General features: G+C 37.3%; 1 protein-coding gene across 12 annotated transcripts in view; it reads right to left on the reverse strand.

The window, feature by feature from the left end:
- The window catches only part of LOC115225588 (coiled-coil domain-containing protein 171), a 268,237-nt gene that overhangs the window by 62,834 nt on the left and 192,391 nt on the right, over positions 1-13,012 (reverse strand). The window lies entirely within an intron of this gene.

A 13,012-nucleotide genomic window follows, 5' to 3' on the forward strand; every position in this document is an offset into this window, starting at 1 on the left:
GATGAATAATGAAGGAAGGAATGAAAAAGCCAATAAATGGTGTTTGAAGTGTGAGTATATGTGTGTAAAAGAGAGGTATGTTTGAATGTGTGTATGTGTGTACAATAGTAATGGGATGGTAATGTTCATTGCTGAAAATGTTTGAGTATATGTGTGTATGTGTGTGCATGTACAAAAGAACTATGTGAAACTTTATGTATACATGTAAAGAAAATATAAAAAATAATCCAGAATCCTTGTCCGCTACTGGGTTGATTCCAAAATGAATGAGACCGTGCCAGTTACATGGCCAAACATCCCTGAAAGTTTCATCTAAATCCATCCAGCAGTGTTTGAGATATCTTGTCCATGGACAAACAAACAAACAAACATGACTGAAAACAATGCCCCCATCTTCACTAAGGCGGAGGTAATAATAATATAGACAAATGGTTGAAAGAGATTCAAATAGAATGCCGAGTAGAGCTCCTACAGAAAGTTTGTCTCTTAGGGACAGCAAGGATTATCAAGAGGGTTCTAAGCACTTGAAAGGCTGCTGAAAACTTGTGGATACCTAAGGTTACAGGTAGTAACCCATCACCCACAAAATTCAACCAGGAATAAGACTGAATCTGAGCTAAACCAAAATGATAATAATAATACTGAAATTTAGCGGGTGAGGTTAGTTGATTGCATTGACCATAGTAATTTGACTAACACTTATTTTATCAACCCTGAAAGGATGAAAGGTAAAGTTGACACCAGCAGAAATACTACTACTACTACTACTTTTGAGAGAAAAAGTAGAAAGCTTTTGACAATGTATGGAGTCCATCCCAAAGCTGATATTAACCAGTTGTACTTGAAAAGAAACCAGTGTGGAAGAGACTTGATGGCTGTAGAAGAGTGTGTAGATGGAAAGAAAAGCTTATTAAGAATATCTACAGAACAGCACAGAGAAATTACGAAAGGCAGTGAATAAAGGATCAGGCGATTAAGTGTGAAAGAGGGGAAAAGACAAGAATGAAATTCAAATAGAGCATGTTAAATAAATTGGAGAGAAATCAGTTTTGGAAAGCAACTGAGGATGTATGTGAAATTTGGTTGAAAAAAGAAACAGAGCACTTTATCACAGAAGCCCAAGATGGGATAATTTGTGTATTGAGTGAAGGTGTCAGCAAAATGTAAGAGTGTGCGGAATTTGGGATGAATCAATGGCATGCATGCATGCAGTAAGTCCTAAGTTAGCCCAGGGAGAATATATTGTGCTAATGATTCTGCCAGCTTGCCACCTTACTTTAAATCAATATTAACTTAATTATATTAAACACATAGGTAGGTAGATAGACAAACACACACACACACACACACAAATAAAAGGAGACAGAAACACACGATCTTATATACACACACTTCACACACTTACAGATGCATATGGACACACATGCATATATAACAGGAGCATTTACATACACAAACTCATACACATAAACATGCACATGTAAGGAAGCAGAGTTACAAACATACATACACAAACACACAACCACACATACACACACAAACACACATCCACACACACACACATGAATATTCAGGATACATACATATATACATAAACACACATACATACATCCATATACACACACATCATCATCATCATCATCATCATCATGGGTTGGACGGTTCAACTGGGGTCTGGGAAGCCAGGAGGCTGCACCAGGCCCAGTCTGATCTGGCAGTGTTTCTACAGCTGGATGCCCTTCCTAATGCCAACCACTCTGTGAGTGTAGTGGGTACTTTTTACGTGCCAGACGAGGCTGGTAACGGCCACATTCGGATGGTTCTCTTACGTGCCACTGGCACTGGTATCACAACTACAATTTCCAGAGTTTTGTGTCCCAAAAAGGAAAGGTATGCATTAGCGGACTGGCTACATCCCAGGTAGAAGACACGGGTTATGGTCTCACTTGTCCTGCCGGGTCTTCTCACGCACAGCATACTTCCAAAGATCTCGGTCACTAGTCATTGCCTCGGTGAGACCTAATGTTCGAAGGTCGTGCTTCACCACCTCGTCCCAGGATTTCCTGGGTCTACCTCTTCCACAGGTTTCCTCAACCACTAGGGTGTGGCACTTTTTCACACAACTATCTTCATCCATTCTTGCCAGATGACCATATCAGCGCAAACGTCTCTCTTGCACACCACAACTGATGCGTCTTAGGTCCAACTTTTCTCTCAAGGTACTTACACTCTGTCAAGTATGAACACTGACATTACACATCCATCGGAGCATACTGGCTTAATTTCTTGCAAGCTTATGCATATGCTTAGCAGTCACGGCCCATGTTTCACTGCCATGTAGCATGGCTGTTCATACACATGCGTCATACAGTCTGCCTTTTACTCTGAGCGAGAGGCCTTTTGTCACCAGCAGAGGTAAGAGCTCTCTGAACTTTGCCCAGGCTATTCTTACTCTAGCAGTTACACTTTCAGCACACCTGCCCCCGCTACTGACTTAGTCACCTAGGTAACGGAAGCTATCAACTACTTCTAGTTTTTCTCCCTGGAATGTGGCAGAAGTTGAGCATCTGCCACATACAAAAACTATCTTCCTAGTTAGCCTTCCTTTGACATTGCTGCACCTCTTATGTGTCCATAGCTTACACTTTGCATCTTATAGAGTTTCTACCAACGCCTTTTCTACAGATCGAGCAGGGCCATCTACCTGAAGGCATTTGTGATTTGTCTACCTTCCTACTTATTAGGACTTTGGTTTTAGCTAGGTTGACTCTAAGGCCCTTCGATTCTAATCCTTGCTTCCACACCTGAAACTTCTCCACCAGTTCTGATAGTGACTCAGCAATTAGAGCAAGGTCATCAGCATAGAGGTGCTCCCAGGGGCATCCTGTCTTGAATTCCTCTATTATTGCCTGGAGGACTATGATAAATAGGAGGGGGCTGAGGTCTGAACCCTGGTGGACCCCTACCTCTACCCGGAATTCTTCACTGTACTCGTTGCCAACCCTCACCTTACTAACAGCGTCCCTGTACATGGCTCACACAGCTCTCACTAACCATTCATCTATCCCTAGTTTCCTCATTGACCACCAGATAAGGGATCAGGGGATCCTGTCAAAGGCTTTCTTCATGTCAACGAAAGCCAGGTTGAGAGGTTTATCTTTGGCTAGTTATTTCTCCTGCAGCTGTCTTACCAGGAATATAGCATCAGTGGTGCTTTTCCCTGGCATGAACCCAAACTGCATTTCATCTAAACTGACTCTCTCTCTCTAATTAGTTGGGCTATGACCCTCTCCGTGATCTTCATTACTTGATCCATCAACTTGATACCTCTGTAATTATTTGTATCTAGAGCGTCACCTTTACCTTTGTAGCAGTTGACTATTATGCTGCTACACCAGTCATTGGGTATGACTCCTTTGTGTATCACCTGGTTAACTATACGCGTGACTAGGCTATAGCCAACACTGCCAAATATTTTGAGCATCTCTGCAGTGATTCCTGATGGGCTGGGGCTTTCCCTGCCTTCATACTCTTGATGGCTTTAACTACCAAGGTACTGTCAATTCGGATAGCATAATATACATATAGCATAATATATAGCATAATATACATATATATATACATAAGCACATATGCATGCTGGCATGTGCACACACACACACACACACACACACAACAAGATCATGCATCAAAATCTCACAAAAGTAAACAAATCAAAAGCAAAAAAAAAAAAAATTAACACGGCTTTAATAATGGACCATCAGTCAAAATCCATTGATATTGCTGCAAATATGGTGACAATAAAGCTTTCTGGAATAAATAAATAAATAAATGAATGAGTGGAAATTATATTAAGGCACTATGACTCTCCCCAGACAACAAAATATATTAAATACATTACCATTAAATACATTGAATGTGTTAGTACTAATTTACCTATGGTTTATGGTTATGTTAGATAGGTATACTAAAATACTATGGCAACGTATAACAGACTTGAACTGCTGTACAATGTGATTTGTAATGACATAAAATTGAAGAAGGATTTTAATGTATGATGAACAAAATGTTTAGTGAATGAAAAGGAACAAAGCTTAGATTTATATTATGCAGATAACAAAGAATGATTAATTCAGTATATAATAGCTGCTGCCAACCGAGATACGGATAGCATTAATGATAGCGGCAAATATAAAGCACACTTAAAAAGAGAGCAAAAGAAAATGTCATTTCTCAGATGGAATTAAAGAGATTAAAAAAAGGCTTGATGAATGATAAATACTGAAATTGATGGTGCAAAGAAAGTTTGAAGAGAGAAAGAGAATATATTCTGGTGACTGCCTGATAAGACAGACTCAATTCAGATTTTATGAAGAAAAGCAACTCTCCTGTGGAAAACTAACAAGTATTGCCTTTGTGGACAAAAGATAAAAGTACCCCATTTAATCAGTGGCTCACAAAATGTTATCTCAGAAGGATTAAAAATGTGTGAAAAGTGTACCTCAGTCTTCATTGGTATCAGCACTTAATTAAAAAGCATACCAAAATAATATGGGGTTACAAAACATAAATGGTCCACACACTAATTTTTTTTGAGCAACATGAATCCATCTGTTTGTTAGAAAGAGTAAAAGTAGTTTTATATTTTCTCCTTATCTAAATTAAAGTGACTCAGACAACAATAGTATAGCATTTTGCTCAGATCTCACTATTGATGATGACACAAGGATTAGGTTAGACTGAGCAGAAGGTAAACATCACTTGATATTTTAATCCTTGAAGTTTATAGGGTTGTTAACAAAGGCTTTAGTTAACTAAGCTGAACCATAATTTACAGATGGCAAATACAGATGATGAAAGGGTGTGTTACAGTACAGTTCCCAGCAGTATACTACACATGAATTAAATATAACAAATAACTAAATATAACACAGGATTAAAGATAATAATAATTAAATATAACAGGCAATTATGCAAAGCAACGGATTAAATATAACATGAGACTACATGTAGCAAGAAACAAAATATAAGAAGAGACTAAATATAACAGGGGATTAAATATAACAAGAAACTATAAACACACATACACAGTTCGGCTACAACTGAGATGTGTTTCCCTTCACAATGCTGTGCCAAGAATCTTTGGTAGGTCCTCATTTACAGTGTTCTGAAGGGATGCTAATGAGTCTTGCATATCATACAGTTGATGAACTATAAGGGCAAGATATCAGCATAGGTCAGAGAGATACATGCTCTGCTGATATCTTGATTATTTCTGCTTGATGGTGAAGCCTTGGGTTTTGACGATGACAACAGGAAGTTTTTATGGGACAATATTACTGAAGGATACAGACCAAATCTGTGGTTGGTGCAAAGTTCGAGCCAGATTAAGGATGACATGGTGATGGAACAGTGAAACAGACAGAGCTATAAAAGCAAAGAGACAAACTTGAAAAATTGTGAGAATGGGGGTAGCAGAGAAATCATACCAGGAAGCTAAGCGACAGATTTAGTTAGCAAAGGGAGAAGCAGAAGGGAAGCCAATGTTCTGCAGCATGAAGGCAGGAGATATGAGGTGTTCCAGAGATCAAGACAGTGTATCTGAGAAAATTGGGGAGGAACAAAGTTTGACAAATATGGTATTAGTTTAATGCTTCAATGGAGAAAGAGAGTATTCTAAGGTTTTGAATGTTAATCCTTCATCAGAAATAAAAGCTAAAAAAAAAAAAAAAAGAGAAGGGAGAGCAAAAAAGACAAATAGCGAGTTTATAAAAAAGAAAGAAAATAAGGAACAAAAAGGAATCAGGAGGAAGGTGAAAAGTCATTAATTAGAGGGGAATTAAAGAAATTGAAAGTAATAGGTGTGTATGAAGGGATGCTGAAAAGTTCCTGGCTTTGGGTAAAAGAAAATACAGGAGGATCAGTTAATTATGATTTTACTCAACATATTCCCCTCTCAGATTCATACACTTATCAAAGTGGTCCTTCAGTTTTTCTATGCCTTGTAAAAGAACTTGGAAGTTTGGGCCTCCAACCAAGCCTTTTGTGATACCCTTTAAAGTCAGGAACTTTTCAACACTCCTCATATATGCATGTCCCAAATACATCTGTGTCTGGAAGCACGAATAAAGAGAAAGGGTTATGACAATAAATGCAAGGAAATAAAAAAAGAATGGGAGGGAAGGGAAGAAAGGAACAAAGGGTAAGGAAGAGAAAAAGATGATATAGATATATACATATTAGGCTGGCCAAAAAGTTCATTCAGTTATTGTCAACACCAAACTTTAAGCATTCTAATAAGTAGCTAACTTCAGTCTGATCCTTGTGCATTAGATATTTGAAACATCAACATAGTTTGATGCCAACTTGCAATGATATAGGTTGTATTTTGGGTGCTTAAAATTACCATGTAAAAAGAGATCCAAAATGAACATTATTAATATCTCATGCTTCTTTATTTCATAAAAAGCCAGAAAGTGGTAGAACCCTGCAGGAAGATATGTGCTGTGTATGAAGAGAATGCTGTTATGGAATGTATGTATCAAAAGTGGTTTTCAAGATTTCAATCAGGAAATCTTTTTGTTTCAAGATGCACCTTGCCTAGGCTGGCCAACTGAGGTCAAACATTGACACCAGCTCATGTTATAGAACTAGGATGATTGTAGATATTCCTTGAATATCTGAATTGAATGTTCAAAACTATCTGCATCAATTTGGTTATGTCAGTAGACTCAATGTTTGTGTCCCACATCAACTGAATGAGGCTAACTTTTCCCAATGGATTTCCATCTGTGATTCATTGCATAAATGTGAAGAAAATGGCAACAGGGGATGAAAAATAGACTGTCTATAGCAATGTGAATTGCAAACGGTAATGAGGGAAATGTAGCAAACCACCACAATCTCTAAAACAGGACTTCACCTGAAGAAGGTTATGCTTTTAATTTGGTAGGATTGGAAGGGTGCTGTCTTTACAAGCTTCTTCCCACAGACAAGATCATCAATTCAAATATGTACTCTGACCAGCTGGACAAATTAAACACAGCAATTCACCAGAAGTATCCAGTACTTACTAATCACAAGGACATTGTCATTCATCATGACAATGCCAAACCATTCACTTCTTTGCAGACACGGCAGAAGTTACTGGGGTCCAGCTGGGAAATTTTACTACACCCTCCCTATTTGCCCAACCTTGTGCTTTCAGATTTTCATCTATCTCAATCTCTTCAAAATTCATTGAATGGACAGCCCTTCAACTATTAAGAGGATGTAAAAATTCACCTGGAAGAGTTTTTCCCCAATAAAGACAAGACATTCTTTGAGTAGGAGATAATGGATCTTGCCACAAGATAGTAGAAGATACTGGAACAGAATGGTAATTATACAAAAACTTTTGTCTTATTTTCGTTTAAAAAATCAAATGACTTTTTGGTCAATACTATATATATAATACATGCACACATGCATGCAGTTTCTCATGGAACTATTTAACTAATTCGATATATACTTATTGAAAAGTTATAAACAATAACATTGCATTTTACACTTTGGCACTTCAATCAGATTGTCATTATTGTTTTAATGTTTACTTTTAAAATGCTTGCATGGCTCAAACAAGAGTATGTTAGGACGGAATTTTCAATGATCAGATGCCTTTCCTGATGCCAACCACCACCTGAGGTAATATCTCACTGTTTATTGAACAACAAACAGCTAGAGCATAGTTACATGGGGAACTGGAAACAAACAACACTGTATGAATGAGCCATTTATTTATAATCAGTGAGTCCATGTGGAAGTGAAGGGAAATATGAACTTGCTTGCACAAACATATCCATATATTCTCTCTCCCTCTCCCTCCGTCCCCCCTCTCTCTCTCACACACACACACACACATACAATGGGTTTCTTTCCGTTACTGTCTATCAAATCCACTAACAAAGCTTTGGTCAACCTGGGGCTATAGTTGAAGACACTTGCCCAAGGTGTCATGCAGTGGGGCTGAACTTAAAACCATATGGTTGGGAAGCAAACTTCCTACCAAGACAGACTTGCTTGCATACCACAACCAAATGTGTCATTGTTTTCTTTACATGCAGAAAGTTGTTTGTGAACATTTCTTAAATTGTCTTAGTGCACTGGAAATGGCACAATAATAACTGCTCTTTTTTGTTTTCTCCTCAAGCTGGAAGGTTGTAATTGATAGGATTTCAATCATGCATGAACCATAAATTGTTGTCAGTAAAAAAGTATGGCAAATGTAGAATGGCATTGTTTAATTTGACAATACAATACCTTTCAGTATTCATGGTTGACCCTGAAATATCATTTTATATTTACCCCTGTAAATAATCATAAATTCAGAAAGGAAGAGCCACAGTTATAATTTTTAGGATTGATGTACAACGATTTATTTTATATAATACTGCCAGTTGTTCCTATTGATTTTTCCATTAAAATCTAACATTGTTTCATCCAAGAACAATGGCATTTTATGAGAAATCTCAGAGAAAAATAAATAAAAAAGATTTGTTCCATAAATTTCCACAATTCCAATCAAACTGTCTTAATCATGTCCTATAAAGCATTTGTTTTCCCTCACATTTTATATGGATAATAACCAAGATTTCCAATGCATCTGTGATCTGATGGTTTTGAAGTACTATTTTATTTTTAGCAATTGTCTTCTTGTATTACACAATGCTTGTTCAGATATTACATTTTAAACTTCTTTTCAAATCTCTACTGAAACAGATCAATGACTTGATCTATTTCTCTCTGAAGTAAAAGTTTCCTGTTTCCACCAGTTTTATGAGTAATAAACATTTGCTCACCTGAAGCACATTAAATCCTTTAGTGAATAAATTATATTATCAAAAGCAATAGATTTTTGTTCAGTTGTTCACTCTAAAATTACAAAATCACCAACTAACTAAATATATATAAAAGAAACCCATTTAAGCTTGTGAGGCAATCACATGGTCATGAGTTTGATCCTAGAGCTTGGTATTTTTGGAAAATGTTTTTACTTAAACCTTGTGATGGAAACCTGAAAACTATGTTTATGTCTCCTTTTCTTAACATCAAGAGATAATTATAAATATCCAACACCATCTTATAAGCAGAGTCCCTCATTTCCAATCTTCTGTGTAAAACATGTTCAGTTACGGGGAAATATTACTTTGCTTGGAAACAGGCGAAGGTTGGTGATAGGAAGGGCATCCAGCCATGGAAAATCTATCTCAATGATTCCAATCTGACCTATGCAAGCATGGGAAAGTGGACTTTGTGTGGTTTGAGTTGAAATCCTGCCTTCCTCACCAGATAAAAAGATTCTTTTCACTCCCACATTCTCACAAGTATAAATCTGTTCCTCTCATCATATTTTAGCATCTCTTGGCATCTCACATACTATCACCATAATCTTTCTCTATTCACCTTACATTCAAGGGCATCTCCTTCAGGATCTTTAATCTTGCAAATTGCAAGGCTATCTCACCAGAGCTGGTGCCATAAGAAATAAAGTACCTAGTACACACAGTATAGTTGGCATTAGGAAGGGCATGCCAAAATAGAAACATTGGAGCATGATGTGGTCTTCCAATTCATCAAATCCTTATCAAACCTTTCGACCTATGAAAGGATGGACAGTCTATTTCAAACATATGTACATCTCTTCCTCTCCTTCTGTGAAGACTGTTTAGTTAAGTTTGCTTTGGAACAATGTGATTGGGAGTTCAGTCCTACTGTGGAGACATTGTAGGCAGGTGTTCTACACTATAGCTATGAATCAACCAATACCTAAATAACTTGTCAGTAAAATTGGTAGACTCTGCTGGGTGGTTTGTGTTAGGAAGGGTATCCAGCCGTAAAAACCCTGCCAAAACAGATACAGAAGCCTGCCTTGCCAGCTCCTGTCAAACCATCCAACCCATGCCAGCATGGATGGTGAACATCAAATGATGATGGTGATGATAATGATATATATCTGTTTGTGTGAGTGTCTCTATGGATGTGACTGAGTTTATTATTTATCTTGTAGTTCTTTTTTTAAATTGAAAAAAAAAGAACTATATGCACCATGACAGAAATTGTAAAAAATACCTTTTCTTTCCCTTTCCATCTTTTTCTCTTTCTTCACTTATTTTATAAAAAGCCAATATGACTGTACTTTCAATAATGTACACCGAATATTTACATTGAAACTACTCTCTATCCCTGTGAAACTCACTGAAATTTCTGTGAACGTTTGATGGTTTAAACATGTTTGTCTAATTTTTACCTTGTAATTTTTAAACTCTATCTTCTTTTTTATATATATTTGTACTGTTGACAAGCAAAAAATTGTTGGAAGTAGTTTGGTATGTGAATAAATCTATCTAACCCTAAAACAACAACAACAACAACACCACTGCCACCACTGCCACCATCATCATTTAGCTTCCACTTACCATGCTGGCATGGGTTAGACAGTTTGATTGGACCTTTGATTCACAAATATATCATTGTTTTAATCTCTACTTTTCCATGTTTGCAAGGGTCAGATGGAATTTGTTGGAGCAGATTTTCTATGATTAGATGTCCTTCCTGTCATCAACTCATCTATTTCTGAGCAAAGTAATATTTCCCCATAGTTGGACATATTTTCATGGAAGGTTGGAAATGAATGACAGCTTGTAAGGCAGTGACAATCATTTACAACTATCATACAATATCAACACAAGAAGACACAGACATACATACAGACACACACACGTGTGTGTGCCTGTATGTGATATTTATTTCAGCTTATGCTCTACAATCTGGCCTGGCAGAATAACAGAAAGACCATTTATGTGGCTCTTTATGAGATTACTTCAATAATGGATAACAATGACTTTAAAATCATGACTGGTGACTTGAATTGTACAGCAACCTGATAGATTCCAGAGCATATATGGAGTTAACAGATTTGGTTCTAGAAATGGGAAGTGAACAAGGCTGATGGGGTTCTGTTATGTAAATGATTTGTTTATCTGTACCACTAACTTGAAGAAACCAGTCAGCCATCCGCACACCTATCAATCTGGTGGGTACACAAGCCAGATTGACTATATTCTCACTAGAAAATGAAATAGACAGATGCCTATGAATTCTAAGTTTTCTGGTAAAGAATGCACAATCCAATGTAGATTAGTGGTTAGTGACTTCAGGATGAGAAGTAGAAGGACTTAGAGACACAAAGCAGTCTGGAAAAGGAAGATATGGAAGGTTAAAATTCAATAAATAATAAAAAAAAATGTAGAGATGATCTAGAGGATAACTGGAAGTTTCTATGGGACAGTCTGCTTAAAGCCACAAACCAGATCTGTGGCTGGTGCAAAGTTCTACCAGACCAAAGGTAAAGTAATGGGGGAAGAGCTATCAAAGCAAAAAGATAGGCTTGGAAAGACTGGACAAATGGAGGTAGCAGAGAATTATACTAGTAGCTAGAAGAGAAGCTAGGCAACAGATTTACATAGCAAAGGGAGAATCAGAAAGAAAGTAAGAGGGTTGCTAATGTTCTACAACATGAGGAACAGAGGCATGAGGTGATATGGATTGCAAGACTGTGTGTCAGAGAAAAACGAGATGCAGGTGAGAAATGTGTGTACAGTTGGATAATGGTACACTTGCACTTGCTGATTCTGGAAAAAAAAAAAAAAAGCGAGAGGTATGGAAATGTTACAATGGAAAGTTACTAAAAGTGGAGAATGCACGAGTGAAAGTGGATCCAACAGATAGAGGCCGGCTATCCTTGTTGACAGCAATATGATAGATAAAATGATTAAAGATATGAAGGCAGAGAAAGCTCTTGGCACATTAGGAACCACTGCTGAAATGCTTAAGATAATTGACAGAGTAGGTTATGACTTAGTCTCCAATATAATTAATCAGGTTGTACAGGAAGTTATCATCTCCAATGACTAGTATAGCAGCATTATAATCAACTATACTAAGATACAGGAGATTACGGAGTAGCAAATTGCCAGACCACATTATATGAGTTACAGAAAGAGATATAGCTCAATCAGTTAAATAGAGGGAGAGTTAGACAACATGAAACGCAGTTCAGTTTTGTGCCATGAAAAGCACTATGGACTTGAGATGAAGCAACTGCAGGAAAAATGTTTAGCTAAAAGTAAACTGTTGTACTTTGCATTTGTTGACCTGGAGAAAGCATTTGACAAGATCTATTTTTCTGTAATCTGGTGGTCATTGAGGAAGCTAGTTGTAGATCAATCACTCATGAAAGCCATACAAACCATGTACAGAAGAGGTGATATCCTCAAAGCAAGAGTTAATGATTACAAATACAAACTTAATGAGCAGGCAGGAGTTTATCAGGGTTCAATTCTATTTTTAATGTGTTCCTAATTTCTTTTTCTAATTCTGCAATGGATTTTGCTATAAGAATGAAGCCATCAATATCCCAAGGGCAACTGGCATGTTTCTGTTATGGTCTAGAGGACTATGATGAATAGGAGGGGACTTGCAACTGAGTCCTGGTGAACTCCTACTTGTATGCTGAAAGTGTTGTTGTACTCATTCCTAATTCTACCTTATTAACTGTGTCCCAATGCAAAGCTTGCATGGCTCTCACAAACCATTTGGCTATCCCTAGCTTCTTCAGAGACCAACAGATCACAGAGTGAGGGACCCTGTCATAGGCTTTCTCCAAGTTGATGAATCTCAATTACAATGGCTTACTTTTAGCTTAATGCTTCTGAAGTTGCATTACTAGAAAGAGAACATTAGTAGTGCTTTTCCCCAGTACAAATATCACATGCATTTTAGCTAGACTAATTCCCTCCCCAATCAATTGGCCATTAACTCTTTCTGTAACTTTCATGACCTAGTCTAGCAATTGACTATAATGCTGCTATGCCAATTGTTGGATGTGAATCTTCCCTTGGCTATGTAACCTGATGCCTAGTTTGTCTCCTAGCTCCTGGTAATTCACTGCTGCCCCTATTTTCTCAGTCTTTCC

The sequence above is a fragment of the Octopus sinensis genome, linkage group LG2 (genome assembly GCF_006345805.1).
Source record: "Octopus sinensis linkage group LG2, ASM634580v1, whole genome shotgun sequence".
Classification (NCBI taxonomy): domain Eukaryota; kingdom Metazoa; phylum Mollusca; class Cephalopoda; order Octopoda; family Octopodidae; genus Octopus; species Octopus sinensis.